This window comes from Saccopteryx leptura, chromosome 2, assembly GCF_036850995.1.
Source record: "Saccopteryx leptura isolate mSacLep1 chromosome 2, mSacLep1_pri_phased_curated, whole genome shotgun sequence".
NCBI lineage: Eukaryota > Metazoa > Chordata > Mammalia > Chiroptera > Emballonuridae > Saccopteryx > Saccopteryx leptura.
This window is the reverse complement of record NC_089504.1, coordinates 143,911,112-143,926,997: the sequence shown is the minus strand read 5'-3', so window position 1 is coordinate 143,926,997 and position 15,886 is coordinate 143,911,112. Positions and strand designations below refer to the sequence as shown.

The window sequence follows — 15,886 nt, the reverse complement described above, 5'->3', positions numbered from 1 at the left end:
CCCACACGCCAGGCCGACGCTCTACCGCTGAGCCAACCGGCCAGGGCTATAATGGATTTTTTAAATGCACACAATAGAGTTAAATTATCTTCCTGATCTAAGATGAGTTTCTTAAAAACACTGTCATTTCATTTTTTCCATCAAGTATATTTGCCACCCTACCTTATATGTATCTTCATATTATACATTTTTTATTTACACTGTGAGATTTTTGTCATTTAAAAATAATGCAAAAAGCACCTGGCCTGTGATGGCACAGTGGATGGAGCCTTGACCTGGAATGCTGAGGTCACAGGTTTGAAACCCTAAGCTTGCTGGGTCAAGGCACATACAACAAGCAATCAATGAACAACTAAAGTGAAGCAATTATGAGTTGATACTTCTCATTCAACCCACCTACCCCCGTGTGAAATAAATAAAATCTTAAGCCTGACCAGGTGGTGGTGCAATGGATAGAGCGTCGGACTGGGACATGGAGGACCCACATTCGAGATGCCGAGGTTGCCAGCTTGAGCGTGGGCTCATCTGGTTTGAGCAAGGCTCACCAGCTTGAGCCCCAGGTTGCTGGTTTGAGCAAGGGGTCACTGGCTCTGCTGTAGTCTCCTCCCTCCCCCATCAAGGCACATATGAGAGAGCAATCAATGAACAAATAAGGTGCCACAACAAAGAATTGATGCTTCTCTCTCCCTTCCTGTCTGTCCCTATCTGTTCCTCTCTCTGACTCTCTCTCTCTCTCTGTCTTTGTCACACACACACACACACACACACAAAATCTTAAAAAAAATAGAATAATGCAAAAAGTGTTCCTCATGTTCCAAAATATAGTGAAAACAGTACTATATATATTAGCAAATTGTATACAACTCTCAAGAATGATTTATATGTTTTGGGGGGGGGGGTTAGTTTTATCTCCAGTTGGGTGCTTTTTGGACCAGATTCCGTTCACAATGAACTTTTTTTTTTTTGACAGAGACAGAGAAAGAGAGTCAGAGAGAGGGACAGATAGGAACAGACAGACAGGAAGGGAGAGAGATGAGAAGCATCAATTCTTCATTGCAGCACCTTAGTTTTTCACTGATTGCTTTCTCATATGTGCCTTGACCAAGGGGCTACAACAGACCGAGTGACCCCTTGCTCAAACCAGCGACCTTGGTCTCAAGCCAGAGACCATGGGATCATATCTGTGATCTTACTCTCAAGCCAAATGAGCCCGCGCTCAAGCTGGCGACCTTGGGGTCTCGAACCTGGCTCCTCCTCATTTCAGTCTGATGCTCTATCCACTGCGCCACCACCTGGTCAGGCTACAATGAACATTTAATGAACATTTGTTAAACACCAAAGATGAGCAAATCACAAATTATAAATATTGGGTTTTAAGATAGGAAGTCAAAGTTTTTCAGGGGTTCTAATCAGTTTCTCTTTGTGCTATTCTCATATGTGAGGGGGCAGTTAACGATTAATGCACGATCCACCTAAAGATGATAAATAACCCTTATACTTCTTATCTACCTTCTGTCATAGACCTTGATGTTATTTGAAATTAATATCTTGTTATAAGATGGAGAAAAGTGTGATTAAAAATAATTGAAGTATTTTTTCTTAATTGGCAACAAAAATTCACCAACAGTTTAATTCCATTTGGGAAATACTCAGAAATGATTTGGAAAGACTGAAAATTTCTATACCAGACTGTATCCTAGTAACTTTTACACAGAAAGCTCAAGAAAGGCAATTCCGTTCAGGAGGGGTCAGTGCAGGCCCTGGGAGACATTAGAGATTATACACATAAAGAGTGGATCCTGCCCTTCCTAGAATGCCTGGCACAGAATATAGACTCAATATATATATGTTCATCAGTTTTGTCCATCAGGAGTATTTTTAGTGTACAACAGGTCATTTACCATAGATTGACGTCTGTATATATTTGATTAAAACATCTTTAGAGAAGGGTTTTAGTAAGTTTTAATCTGCTGGACATTTCATTATGATGATTTCTCCCCACAAGGCCAGATAGTTCCATTGCAAATAATTATTTAAAATAATATTAATAATCTCTTTGTCTCTGATATACAGAAATTGGAATAGTAAAGAGATTAGCTGACCTTTGGCAATCAAATTCTTGCAGTTCAGCTTCATACCTCCATTACACTGCTTAGGACATCATCTAATCCCTCTCTTTATATTTTATTTTTTGCACTTTGAACTTGAGGTCCTTGAGGAGAACAACTGTGGGCTACTCATGTTTCTATTTTTAAAATCAAGCCTATACTATGGGCTTCAAATATTTTTACTTGTTGCGTAAATGTTTCACAAATGAGGAGTGACATTTGGTACACCAAATGTTGATGGCTGTATCAACTCCTGTAAGAGTTGCTGTTCATTTCTTTATCTCTGGTGCCTGAGATAGCACAGAATGTTTGATGAATAGAGAGAAAGAAATGGATTAGGGTGAGGTTGGGGGTTCTTAAACTTTTAATTAAAACTTCAGAGTTGAAGATTACTTTTACAAGCACATTCTCATTTAATCCTGGAAACAAACTGTGGGTCGAGTGTCTCATTCTGTAAGTGAGGAAGCAGGTTCCAATGGTAGCACCATTAGAATGCAAGTCTGGTACACTCTGTCCCAGTTTGCTTAGACCAACTCTTAGAGGACCCATGCTGAGACACCAGTCACATATCACCTCCTCCTCCAGCCACTCAGTTTGCTATTGATCATCCTCAAATCTTCTCCACCATCTACGTCTATTCATCTGGGTTAGTAGCTTCAAAAACCACCTAGTGCCTGGCCAGGCGGTGGCGCAGTGGATAGAGCATCGGACTGGGATGCAGAGGACCCAGGTTCGAGACCCCGAGGTCGCCAGCTTGAGCGCGGGCTCATCTGGTTTGAGCAAAGCTCACCAGCTTGGACCCAAGGTCGCTGGCTCAAGCAAGAAGTCACTCGGCCTGCTGAAGGCCTGCAGTCAAGGCACATATGAGAAAGCAATAAATGAACAACTAAGGTGTCGCAATGAAAAACTGATGATTGATGCTTCTCATCTCTCTCCAATCCTGTCTGTCCCTATCTATCCCTCTCTCTGACTCTCTCTCTCTGTCCCTATAAAAAAACAAGAAAACCACCTAGTTATCCAAATTGGACATGTGGTCATTGTCCTCAAATCCTCTTTTCTTTTTCACATTCATTCAGCCAGAATCCCATCTGATTTACCTCCTAGACATTTCTAGGACCAGCCGTTCTCTTCTCTCTCAGATTCTCTCTTTTATCTTAGTTCACTAATCCACCATCCATGCTTGTGGTCAGCGTTCTTGCACCCTGCACACTCAGAGTGATCTATCTGAAATGCAAAGCTGACTGTGCCTTTCCTTTGTTTAAATTGTGCCTCTCCTCTGAGCCCTCCATGGCCTGGCTTTCTCAGCCCTTCAAGCATCTTCCTCTGGACTCTCCCTCACCTTTAACCATCTAGCCAACACAGACTAGATTAGAATGCCCTACATAGCTTGCTTAAATTGTCTCTCAACCAGACAGAGCCACATTTCCCCCTCCACCCCATCCCCGGCCACTCTTCTGGCCCCTTGTAGGTGAATGTAATAGCCACAGAATCAGACTTTAAAGCAAGAGACTTGGAACCTTGGCTGGGTAGCTCAGTTGGTTAGAGCATTGTCCCAACATGCCACGGCTGTGGGAACATACAGGAGTCAACCAATGATGGCATTAATAAGTGGAACAAGAAGTCAATCTCTCTGTGTCTCTGTCTCCTCTTCCTATTTCTCTAAAAATTAAGAAAAAAAAAAAAAAGCAAAAGACTTGGGTCCTAGTCAGGCAGCTCAGTTAGTTAGAGTATTGTCCATGCCAAGCTTGGAAGACTGATTCTCCGGTCAAGGCACATACAGGAATCAACCAATGAACGCATAAATAAGTGAAACAACAAATTTTCTCTCTCTCTCTCTCTCTCTCCCTCTGTCCCTCTGTCGCTCTCCTACCCCCTCCATCTCTCCCTCCCTCCCTCTTGCTTTCTATCTCTCGGATCAATAAATAAAATGAAATGAAAAGAAAAAGAGACTTGGAAAGAAGTTTCCCAGAGGGTAGGTGTAGTGCACCCATCAGTTTCTTCAGCTGAGTTCTCCAGCAGCCTCTCTCTCCTCACAAGCCTCCTTGATCCTGAGGTCAAAGCTGGTTTAAAGAGAAAAGGAAGAAGCTGGGGAAACTGACTGGCTATGGGTGAAAAGCAATGAGGGAGGAAAAAAAGCAGTTTAAACAAATGCACACAACAAATGGGTAAAACCGCATTGCTGACCAAGCTCCACCACTGGGGAGGGCTTGCTGCTCTGATTGTTGGGTGGAGTGAAGTAAGCCATAACAAAGGCTTCTTTTTTGCCTACCTCTTCCCTGTCCATGTGCCCTTTGAGGATCCCATCGCAAATTCCAGGCTGCTTTCTTTAATGCCAGTTCATCGTAGTCTTCATGACCTTTGAAAAGGTACTACTTTGGGGATGGGAGGAACAGTTTTGAGGTGAGTAACTCCTTTTTCCCCAGAACACATCCCCATCTAGACAGTACTTCCTGAAGTGTCTTGGTTCTTAAGGTGACCCCAGACCTTCCCTTCCACCTAACTTGCTGTCCTTTTTCTCTGACCTGCCTGGCCAACTAGAGTTTGGAGGGCACCCATTTTCAAAGTTTCAGAGCTGCTGGCCCTCACCCACAGTCCTGCTGTGCCAGCCAAGTGTCTGCTCAGCTGAGAGGGAGCTGCTGGTCCCAGAAGTCTGCTGAGACCAGTGGCTACCCAGACTTCAGTGAATCTGGGAGCCCCAATGAAGATAGAAATATTCGCATTTGTTCTTGATGGTACTGACTCAGATATTCATGAATAATCTTTTTAAACATGTGGATATCTATGTTAACACTTTTCAAGATTCTTTGTTTACTTTCTGTTTGCTGGTGCTAATGTTCTCATCCCAAATACAATGTATTTAAATAAATGCAAATTTAATGCAGTTTAATCCTTTTAGCTGTAATTGAATTATTGTTCTTTATTACCCAGTGCCATTGAGCTCTGTATCTGGATACAGTATAGTAAATGGATCCTTTGGCTTTGTTTACATTCCACTGGGACTTTGGAATCCACATGATTCTGCAATTGGCAAAAAAAAAAATTATATGTATACATACATACATATATACATATACATATCCTGTTACAACTAACCCTTTCAAGGATATTTCTTTGAATACTTCAGTGCAGTTTGGGAAATGTTCATATTCATAGATTCTAAAATATGACCTTGAGAACAATTTTAGTAGTATTTTGAAAAGCGATAGTTTTTGTAGTGGGAGAAGGGTGGTGTGATGAGTTCCATTTTCTTAATATAATTTCACTTTAGAATTGCTTCTTATTTGTAGTGACTGTATATTCTGGTTCATTGCACTCTAAAAGAACCCTATTGTGCATGATAAATTGTGTTCTTCCAATCTATAGTCTATTTATTTATTAAACAATTGATCAGGTTGTTTGTCTGTAATTAAGTCTTGCAAAGGAATGGGGGAAAATATTAGCCTTTTAGAAACTCCAGTATTTATGTAATTTGAAAAGAAAGCATTCAGTACTGATCCTGCTTGAACTTGGCTTACCACAGGCAAGCTTCTTTTTGTGACAGGAACTTAGCTCTTTATCTTCCAGAGATACAAAATTGTCCCTACAAGCAATTTAAACAATTTAATAAAGTCTGCTAAAATTGGAGTGCAGGCTGTCTTTTTTTGGTGATCTAATGTTTCTGGGCAGTAATCTCCATCAACTGTCTTAGCAGTAAAATTTCTTCCACCTTTCTATAATTTATTGTTTCTCATTTCCTTCTGTAATTGAGGGAATTGAAGCCATTCTTCATATGAGAAGGCTTATATCTCTTCTCCACATTAGGAACTTGATGCTTATATTTTACCTCTATGCATCTGCCTGCAGGTCTTTTGTCTTACTTTGGTTCTGTTATTGAATCTCTATATCTTTGATTTTTCTTACATTTCTTTCTTTCTCATTTCTTTCATTTCTAGTTCTAAGTTTTTATTTCTTATTTATTTTTAAGATACCTTCCAGAGGTGCTTTATGTCAGAATTTGCTGTAGTTAATACTTTATCAACTGATTTCAAATACATTAGCAACTTTTCTTAACTTTCCTTAGCTGTAACATGTAAATAATGTAATTTGGGTTTGCCTTTTTAAAAATGTTACTGATATCTTTTACATCCTCAAATTGAATTTCACCGACTTTTACACACTCTAGTGAGGTTTACCTCCTCCTCCTCCTAAACTTACCATATTAGCAAATGTACTTTAATTTTCTAATACAGTAAATGACATTAAGATATCTTTGTCCTTTAATTGATTTAAAAATGGGTGAGATATTACATTTTCACCTGTGTATCTTTGAGCAGCCATAAGATGGTATTTCAGTGATTATGACATTCCCAGACTATTATTTTGAATTAATAATAGACCTTGGCCATTCTTAGAGATGAATTTTCATTGTTACTTTACATAGCACTGAATCATTATCATTAAAAATGGACATCTAAAACAAAAAATAAGATAAACTTCATTTTACACTCTGATAAAGTCTTTAGTGAGGATTTGTAACCTATGTATTGGTCTACAGTTGAAAACTATTTGAGGCTTTTAAAAATAGAACCTTTGCCTGACCGACGGTGGCCCAGTGGATAAAGCATTGACCTGGAGCACTGAGGTTGAAACCCTGATGTCCAGTAAAGGCACGTACAGAAAGCAACTATGAGTTGGTGCTTCCTACTCTTCTCACCGCCTTTTTTTCTCTCTCCCCCCCTCTCTAAAATCAATAAATAAAAGCTTATAAAAAATAAATTAAGACCTGTGGTGGCGCAGTGGATAAAGTGTTGACCTGGAATGCTGAGGTCACTGGTTCAAAACCCTGAGCTTGCCTGATCAAGGCACATACGGGAATTGATGCTTCCCGCTCCTCCCCTCCTTCTCTCTCCCTCCAAGAAAAAAAAAAAAAGAATAAAATTAACTATTAACTAATTAAAAATTAAATTATAAAAATAAATATAGAACCTTTATATTGAAACCAAAGTAGCTCATTAATTCCTGGACAGAATATAGTTAACTTTCTGCTATAAATAACTTATTTAGAAACACATATCCACAGAAGACTGATGCCATCAGTAAGCTAATTTATTACGACTGAGCGATACAAAATCTACAAGTTCAATGATGTAGAAAAAAATAGTATTCAGGAGAAAAATCTGGGTGGAGTAACAGGAAAGCTCAGTAGAAGAAAGAAGGTCATAGAAGGGATGGGAGCGGTTCCAAAGGGTTTTCTTAGTGAAAAATGCCTTTGTTTGAGACTTTTCTATTGTGTTATTTATTTTATTTACTTATTTTACTGAGTCTTTCCCTCACAAACACACACACAAAAGAAAAGCAGAGTAAAGGTTATTACTAAATGTATAGTCCCACTGTTGGCTCAGCATCCACCATCTTGCCAGAGCAGATGCCAGTTTATTATTAGCGGTAGGCATTTTAAGGATGTTGGTTTGATAAAGTATAACCCCTGAGCCACTTCCCTAACATGATCTTCCTAATATCTTCAAAACGTTTTCTGAGGTTTATCGGGCTCTCATCTTGTCTGGCAATGTGACAAATGCCTCAGGGAAGCGGGAAGGATATGACCTGTCTTCAGAGATTTATAGCATTTCAGGCACCACAAATCCTGTAAGACATTTTTGTTCTTTGGGGGGATAGGATTGCATTAATACTTTTTATATTAATAGCATGAGTTAACAATGTTATTACTAGTTATCAGTAATAATGCTTGTGTTTTTTTGCATGAAGATGGTGCTGTTGACCTGCCAAGATTTAGGGATTTTGTTTTCCAGAGTCCATTCTTGTTTCACCTTCCTTGTGAGCTGTGGTGGTCACATGTGCGAGGACTGCCCAGGGCTGGGGATCCTGGCTTAAGCCATAGCACAGCACAGGGGTGACTGAACAACTGCCTAGTCAAGAATAAATACAAGAATAACCAATACTTGTGTTCCATAGAAGGTTGGGTCACATCGTTTTTCTCTCACTCTCTGTCTCTGACATTATTTCCACACTATCCAATAAATAGTCCCAGACAATAGAAATGGTGTAAATAAGTTTGAACACCAGGGAAAGATTTCCCATTTTATCTGTGACATCTAAACATTTGACTTTTCACTTCAGTTTGAAGAACTGGTTTCTGTGTGTTTCGTGTCTAGTGTGTGTAGAACTGAGGGTTGGCTCATTGATTTTGGAAAGGAATGTTTAGGGAACATGGCAAAATTGTTTTATTTGCCTACTATTTGTATATTGGAGAAGATCCTTCAGCACAGGCTCCAACCTTCACACCTGAAAGGTAGCTCCCCAGCTGTGGGAACTTCATAACGACCAGTTTGAAATGAGCTATGATGGCAATGACATGGAGGATAAAGCTTTTTGTATTAGTTTTGATGCATGCCTAAGCACTTCACAGAGGCCTGAACTCACTGTCCTTTGATTTTAGTTTTGGAAGTAGGAGAGGCTTTTTTTCAAAATACACACTGCTCCCAATTTCTTAATTTGCTACAGAAATGTACCTTCTACACTGCAGCCTAAAAGCTAGGGCTTCTCTAGGGAATATAGTTAATAATGCTGTATAACTGTGTAAGGTGTCAGATGGGTGCTAGACTTACCAGGGTGATCACTTCTTAATTTATATATAAATGCCTAATAACTATGTTGTGCACCTAAAACTAATATAATATTGTATGTCAACTATAATTGAAAAAATTTTTTTAATGATAACTTATTTTTTAAAAAGCTAGGACTTTTCACTGATTAAAAATGTATATAATCAATCATGCAATTCAGTACACAGTCTAGTATCAGGTTTTTTTGTTTGTTTTTTAATTTCCTGCCTGTTTGCTAACTATTTGACTAAGAAAATTAACTAATTCAATATACTTGCACTTCCAACAGTGGCTTCTGCATTCTCAGTATAGCTCCCCTGGCGGAGGGCCGCACCGTATCAACCGCATAGATCAGCTCAGGCTCCTCTCTGGGAAAATGAAGTTCTTTAAAAGAAAATAAGGTCATAAAAGCCAAGCAATAGCATTTTATTACTTTCTGTAAGAAGACTTGAACAACAGAGTGTTTCTTTGTAGCTCACTGTCCCCAAGGCAGCAGCCGTGCTGTCCCCAGGAGCTGGGGTCCAGCGCCCACTCCTGGCTGGCATCTGCTGGGTGAAGCCGGGATGAAGCCAGCTGGGGACCCAGACAAGCAGCGTCCTGTTGGAGACCTTCACTGCATTTTTCCACAACAGCGTCGGAATTTTCCTAAGGCAATTTCACATCTGGAATTTTAAAGAAAGTTCCCCCTTCAATAAAATGGTAGTAAATCTTAGGAAACATTGTGCCATTTTTTTTTGTTTGTTTGTTTTAATTAACCTGGCATTTCTCTACTAAACCATTAACAAATTATTGGTTGTTCTCCACCTCCCTTTTTTACCCTTAATGGTAATAATGGACAAAGAGAGAAGACTTATGAAATGCTCTTTTGTGTGTTACTTTTGAATTAAGGCAGTATAAATATATATTGCAGAATATCTTTTACATTTCTTACCTAAGAAAATGTATGCACTGATCGAAGGCATAAATATTACATTTTCTTTTTGCAAAATAGCATCATTTTATTTTGAAGATGTAGAGTTTGTCTGATGAAACAACGTCAAAACACGTTTCTAATGGGCAGCTTGTGTGTGACACATCTTTATTCAGTCTGGGGAGACTGTGTCTTTCTGAGGAGCCTCCTTTGGAGGCTGTCGCCGCTACAAGGTGCCAATTACCAAGCACGTGAAGTGTCTCTCGAAAATCCAATTTTAATGACTCCAGCCTTCTATTAGAACAGTCTCATCAAATTCTGAAGGCGACAGCTTCTTATTTGAAAATGTCAAAGCTGTTCACTTTTTGATTGAAAAAATTGTGATGATTTTGGAATGAGTACCTTATCGTGTGTTTGAAAAGCCTTTCTTGATAGATCAGGGAAAACTTTGCATGGTGACATGAAACAGTCACGAAACCTAGAATTTTGATTTGCCAATTTTATACAAACAAGATGAGTCCCACAGAAACCTCAGAATCGTAATAACTCAGGTGTTCCATTAATTGTGCATGACTGATAGCATAAGGGTAGATCCAGCCCTTCCAACACCTAAGGCAACTTTTAGACAGACCGGGGCATCTTTTAAAGTAAAGTATTGGAACCTGTTAAGCTGGGTACAGTGGTCATGAAGACCGTCTGGAGCTTTTGGCCTCTGCCAAGACCGAAGAACCTCATTCAGAACTTCTGTCCTTCCTTCTTTTGCAGGAAGAGACAGAGGCAGCGTGTGAAGAAGTGGTTTAACTTCTGGAGTTCCGTTTGCTATTTTCATTAGTGATGTGCCATTCACTTTTAAGGGAAGCATATGTGGAGCGGTGGGGGGGGGGGGGTAAAAAGCAGAGCTCACTCATCTCTTCTTCTAGTGGACAGACAGACCCGAACTACATACTTGAGTTTGCTAGTTATTTAGAATCTGGTCTGACCTGTGGTGGCACAGCGGATAAAGCATCAACCTGGAATGCTGAGGTCGCCAGCTCAAATCCCCAGCCTTGCCTCATCAAGGCATATATGGGAGTTGATGCTTCTGGCTCTTCCCCCTGCCCCTCTCTCTCTTTCTCTCTCGCCCCTCCCACCTCTCTAAAATGAATAAATAAAAAAGAAAAATTTGAAATGGATTTTCCCAGACAAACAATGTGACCAGTTACACTTCACTGACTTCTTCGTCCATTTAACAAACGCTTACTGAGTTGTTCCTCAGTCCCGCACTTTTGAGGCCAGGGCCCCAAAAAGTTAAAGCAGAATGCATGTGTATTGAATAAACTGACTTTATTTAAAAAGCATACAACGCTGTCGTAAACCCTCTTCAAGGGTTAACTTGGTGCAGCGAGGACAGGCTTCCTGCAGTGGCACCCAGCAGTCGGCACTCTGGTAGAAATCAACGGGCCTACACTGAGGGCCCTTCGAACGCAGGGCTGGGTCCTCTTCCAGCCTGAGTGCCGGGCACATTGTAGGTGCTCCAAAAATTTTGTTGTACAAATTTCTGCATTATCCATTGGAATCCCTCTTTGAAGCCCACAGTGCACTTATGTATTGTAGAAAATGAAGAAGTCAGGATAGACTCTTTGACTAATTGTAGAACTCACTTGTTCAGTCATTTAATAAAGGTTTATTGAGGCTTGACTCTGTGCCAGACTCAAGGTCTGAATAAGGGTCAAGAGCAAAAGCACAGACCTGGAGCCAGACTGCTTGTATTTGAATCCTGGCTCCAGCACTTACTTGCTGGATGACCTCAAGCAGGTCATTTAACCTCTTTTGTAATGTGGAGGTAACCACTGTCCTTCTTTTAAAGGATCGTTGTAAAGATTAAATTAATTGCTCTGTATCCAGTGCTTAGGCCCCGTGTAGGAATCAGTTATTTCTGTCTCTGTGGCTGTGATCTTGGTGGTTATTAGAAAGAGCAAAGACAAGCATACTGTGAGACGAATGAAGCTAGACAGGCAGGTCACCCAGTTTGGGGCGTCCTCCTCTGCCCGGGGAAGCCATTGGAACCTGTTAAGCTGGGTACAGTGGTCATGAAGACCGTCTGGAGCTTTTGGCCTCTGCCAAGACCGAAGAACCTCATTCAGTGAATTCAAGCAGTTGCTTCAGGCCCCTTGTAAGTGGCCACTTGAACATAATCAATAGGGGCTTTATGTCTGAATCACAGAAAAGAATATGGATTGTATTCAGGAACTGAGTGGGGTGGTAAATGTTTGCTGACCTTTAAAGTGGAATTAAGAGATATTAATATTACAGACCTCTACCTTTAGGTTATTTGTAAAGAAAATCAAATTTGGTGATTAAATAGTGAAAGGTGTAATTTCTTTTTACTCTCTGGGTCCCTTAGTATATATAATGCAAGGTTTATATGCCCTGGGAATAGGAGTAAAGTTTTTGCTAATTCTGAGTAACCAAGTAGCATATAAAGAAAATGTATTTCGGTCCTGGCTGGTTGGCTCAGTGGTAGAGCATCGGCCTGGCGTGCGGAAGTCCCGGGTTCGATTCCCGGCCAGGGCACATAGGAGAGGCGCCCATCTGCTTCTCCACCCCTCCCCCTCTCCTTCCTCTCTGTCTCTCTCTTCCCCTCCCGCAGCCAAGGCTCCATTGGAGCAAAGATGGCCCTGGGCGCTGGGGATGGCTCCATGGCCTCTGCCTCAGGCGCTAGACTGGCTCTGGTCGCAACAGAGTGACGCCCCAGATGGGCAGAGCATTGCCCCCTGGTGGGCAGAGCGTCGCCCCCTGGTGGGCGTGCTGGGTGGATCCCAGTCGGGCGCATGCGGGAGTCTGCCTGCCTTCCCATTTCCAGCTTCAGAAAAATACAAAAAAAAAAGAAAATGTATTTCGAAATAATGGTCATTCTAGATGGACTCTAGAAGGATGATTTTGCAAGCTGTTCTTTAATAAGTAACCTTTATTTTTATTGTTAAAATATTTAGAGTGTATTATAACTTATAAATATTTGTTCAAAATTGTTAAACCACAAAATAATTATTTTTGTATTTTCTTATTTAAAAGTTAATTATGTCTATGTAGTACTCTGGTAAATATATGTCAAGAAATATTTTCAGTTTTAGAAGTGGTGATAAGAAAAACAAAGAAAAGAAACATTGCTAAACAGATTTTATACTCCCACATAAAGATTATTGTTTTCCACATATTTGAACACACTAATACTGTTTAATCCAAAAATAATATTTGGGCTAAGTTTATTCTATTTTTCTCTGTATTCTATCAGAACATATGCATTCTAAAAGAGTTTGAAAAAAAAAATTTTTCTGTATCCAAAGGTATGCTTTTAAGTAGACCATTCCATGTAAGTGTTCGTATTGCAGTACCTGGTCAAATATTCTGGGTAAGGGAAAAAAAAGTCCTTTCTGTTATATTCAAACCAGAAGAATTGTCATATTAATAACCATCATTGCCAGGTACCTCAGGAAGAGAGGTGATGGAGGAACTTGAACCTAGGTTTAGAGGGAAAGTTCTATGTTTTTAAACCTCCACCACAAATAGAACTGGGATTGTTGGCCTTAACAAATTCATTCCCTTCATTCTCTTGGGTTTGGATAAAAGTCTCATAAACTTGGCACTTCCCCTCTTAAATAGGAACTGGCCTCACTGTGTGTGGTGCCTTTGCTGTCTTATAGGTTTCTAGTTCCTCCATTGAATAACTTGTGAACCGTTAACAGGTCTGAAAGGTAAATATCGAAGTCATCTCCACCCTTGGAACACATCAGCGTCCTAGTCCAGACTTTTTAAAAGGAAGTATTCGGGAAATAAATTTCCATAGTTTTTTTTTTTCAAATAGCTCCCTTTTCCAGTTACAATTTTGCTCATTTTTATAGTATTCTGTCAATTCTAAAGTTTCCATCTAAAAATTATGAGTTATTTCACTTTTTTCCTTTTTTGCTCATTTATATTTTCTAATTTCTTTACAATAAGAATGATAGGTACTGTGCAATGAGCATCACATGCAATACTTTAATGAATTTTTCTCTTTATATTCATAATATTAAGCAAAATGAATTCAGGGGTTTTTTTTGTTTGTTTGTTTTTTAATTTAGTGAGAGGAGGGGAGGCAGAGACAGACTCCCACACATGCCTGACCAGGATCCACCTGGCAAGCCCACTAAGGGGCAATGTTTTGCCCATCTGGGATCCTTGCTCTGTTGCAACCAGAACCATTTTTTGGTGCCTGAGGCAAGGCCATGGAGCCATTCTCAGCACCCAGGGCCAACTCACTCTATTCAAGGTTTGGCTGCAGGAGGAGAAGAGAGAAATAGAGAGAAAGAAGGGGGGGGGGGGGGAGAACAAGCAGATAGGCACTTCTGTGTGCCCTGACTGGAAATCCAACCCAGGACATTTACATGCCGGGCTGATGCTCTACCACAAGGCCAACCTGCCAGGGCCTGAATTCAGTTTTAAGACCTTATATAGTATTAGCTTATTTAATGCTTAATACAACTTGATGGGTATTTTTATTACCCCATTTTTCAAAGGCAGAAACTGAGGCAGATGTTCTGTGATGCCGAGGTCACCTGAGGTAAGTGGCTGAACCAGGTTTAAATCCAGGTGGTCTAATTGTACAACCCGCTGTCTTTATGGCTGTGCTATGGTATCTTTCACTTCTTCACGTCCCAGTTGCCTGATATCATCTGCTTTGTACCAATGAGGAAACTGGAGCTGAGAGAGGTGAAGGCACTGGCCCAAGGTGACATAGCTGGGAAATGTTGGAGCTGGGGAGACACCTGGGTCCCTTTTGGATCCTTCTGATTCTAGAGCTCATATGATTTTAAATAACGTAATGCAATGGGCATATTTGTTTGGAAAAAATTATTCTGAAAAAAGAAACTGAGGGCAGCATATTCTATTTCTATTCTGAGGCACCACTTCCCTGTTTGCCAGAAAATTTGTTGTGTTTACTCTACTTTAAAACAGGGTCTTTATGTTTATTTCTGCTAGAACTCCCACCTGTTACTACTGCTGCCCACGCTCAACTCTTCCCTTCCTCCTTCAATTCCTTTTTTTTTTTTTTTTTTTTTTTTTGTGACAGAGACAGAAAGTCAGAGAGAGGGACAGATAGGGACAGACAGGAAGGGAGAGAGATGAGAAGCATCAATTCTTCATTGCGGCACCTTAGTTGTTCATTGATTGCTTTCTCATATGTGCCTTGACCAGGGGGCTACAATAGAGCAGGTGACCCCTTGCTCAAACCAGTGACCTTTGAGTTCAAGCTAGTGATCATGGGTTCATGTCTATGATCCCACACTCAAGCCAGATGAGCCCGCGTTTAAACCGGTGATCTTGGGGTTTTGAGCCTGGGTCCTCCGTGTCCGAGCCTGACGCTCTATCCACTGAGCCACTGCCTGGTCAGGCCCTTAATTCCTTTTTAAAAGAAGAGACAGGATGCCTTCTTTCTGGTAGTGGGGCCCTGGCAGCGGTGATTCCTCAGGAACTGATGATTCCTGAGACGTTCCTGCTATTTCCTGCAATCCAGTTCACCATAAGGATAATAAGAATAAAAATAACAACTATAACTCACATTTGTGAGTCACTTTCTCGGCTCTCGGCTGTGGATTCAGCACTTTTCATACGTTGTCTTATTTGATTTTCACAGCCCTCTGTGGCAAACACTATCACTTCCTCCATTTTACAGAAGTAAATATTAAAATGTAATGACTTAAGTAACTTTCTCGAATGTGTATGGGTAGTGAATGGTTAATAGAGAATTCAATCAGTCTCCGTCATACTTTATAAAACTCATCTTCTTAACTGCCATGCCATTCCGTAGCTAGAGGACCATGGTAGTTACCAGTTAACATTCTAGAGTTAGAGTGGGGGTTTGGGTGGGCTGTGGGGCATCAGCTGCTTCTTACCAACGGGTTTTAAAATCTCAAAATCCTTCATTACGCTGTTTCAAAACTGCGTGGCCTCTGTGAAATGAATTGGACTGTCACATTGGACCCATCCAAAAGCAGAAAGTCCGCTGGCCTCTTTTCGGAAGGGAGTATGTCCAAATAAACATCTCCTCCTGCGTGAGGCCACACACAGAGAGAAGACACCCACTCGGAGCTGTCAGCCTAATATCTATGCTTTCCTGTCCTGCACTCCCCTCCTCCTCTATTTATTTGCCACTATACAGAAATGGCTCCCTTATTCTTTACAGGTGAATCAATATTTACTGCCAGTCAGAGGAGACGTTAACACTTCCCATTTTGTAGGCTGCTGTGTAA

At 40.6% G+C, this 15,886-nt stretch overlaps 1 protein-coding gene across 1 annotated transcript in view; it reads left to right on the top strand.

Annotated features, from left to right (window-relative positions):
* Positions 1 to 15,886, top strand: part of PRICKLE1 (prickle planar cell polarity protein 1) — a 214,417-nt gene that overhangs the window by 120,253 nt on the left and 78,278 nt on the right. The window lies entirely within an intron of this gene.